Below are 1,389 nucleotides of genomic sequence, written 5' to 3'. Positions count from 1 at the left end.
CCCCTTCACTTGAGTATTCAAATTTGTTTGACACTGCAATTCTGTAATTGTTATCAAGAGTTTTGTAGTCGAGCTTTAGAGGTGGTGTTGGACGCTCCATCTTTTTGAGTCTTATTTTAAAGTCGATAGTTAGTAGTTGGTGGTCACTGTTGCAGTCGGCACCAGGTCTTGTTGTGGAATTTTTTATGCAACTCTTCCATTTTGGTTCAGCACAATGTAGTCAATTTGGTTGCGTGTTCTTTTGTCTGGTGAAAACCACGTGTACAAGTGTCTTGGGTGGTGTTGGAACAATGTATTGGCTATAACTAAATTATTTGTACTACAGAATTCAATAAAATCTTTACCTCTTTCATTTATATCTCCAAGGCCGAATTTTCCACAGTGTCATTTTTTAGATTATTTTTTCCTACTTTGGCGTGAGGTCTCCCATGATTATTTTTACATCTCTGTTAGGGATTGTGTCTAAAGTATCTTGGAGAGAGTTATAAAAAAAATCCATTTCTTCATCACTTGCAATATTGGTTGGTGCGTAGCATTGTATGATACTAATATTATGAGGTTTTGCTTGTATTCTGACTTTTAAAATGCGATCATTTATTGGGCTGTACCCAATTAGTGCATTTGCAGTTTTTTCGTGAGAATCATAGCAACTCCGTGACTATAATTTCCTATATATATATAATATATATATATATATATATAATATATATATATATATATATATATAATATATATATATATATGAATATATATATATATATATATATATATATATATATATATATAATATATATATATATATATATATATTATATATATATATGAATATATATATATAATATATATATATATGATATATATATATATATATATAATATATATATATATATATATATATATGAATACTATGTGTATAATGTATATATATATATATATATATATATATATATATACTATCTATATATATAATATCTTACATATATATGAATTACTTGTATGGATACTATATATATAGATATATGATATATATATATGATACTTATATGTAATATATTGATATTATATATATGAATATTAATTGTATATATATTAGCTATAGATATTATATAATATAGTATCTATATATATAATATATATATATATATATATATATATCATCATCATTGAACGGTAGGTTCATGTCTGAGCCGCCTGTGGTCACAGCATGATACTCCAATTGCAGTTTTCACGTTGTGATGCTTTGGGAGTGAGTACGTGGTAGGGTCCCCAGTTCCTTCCACGGAGAGTGCCGGTGTTACGTTTTTAGGTAATTCATTCTCTCTTATTTATCCGGGCTTGGGAACAGCTGACTGAGCTGGCTGGCCACCCAGTGGCTAGGCAGGCAATCGA

This window comes from Penaeus monodon, chromosome 4 (assembly GCF_015228065.2).
Source record: "Penaeus monodon isolate SGIC_2016 chromosome 4, NSTDA_Pmon_1, whole genome shotgun sequence".
Taxonomy (NCBI): domain Eukaryota; kingdom Metazoa; phylum Arthropoda; class Malacostraca; order Decapoda; family Penaeidae; genus Penaeus; species Penaeus monodon.
The sequence above is the reverse complement of the archived record's forward strand: the minus strand, read 5'-3'. Positions refer to the sequence as shown.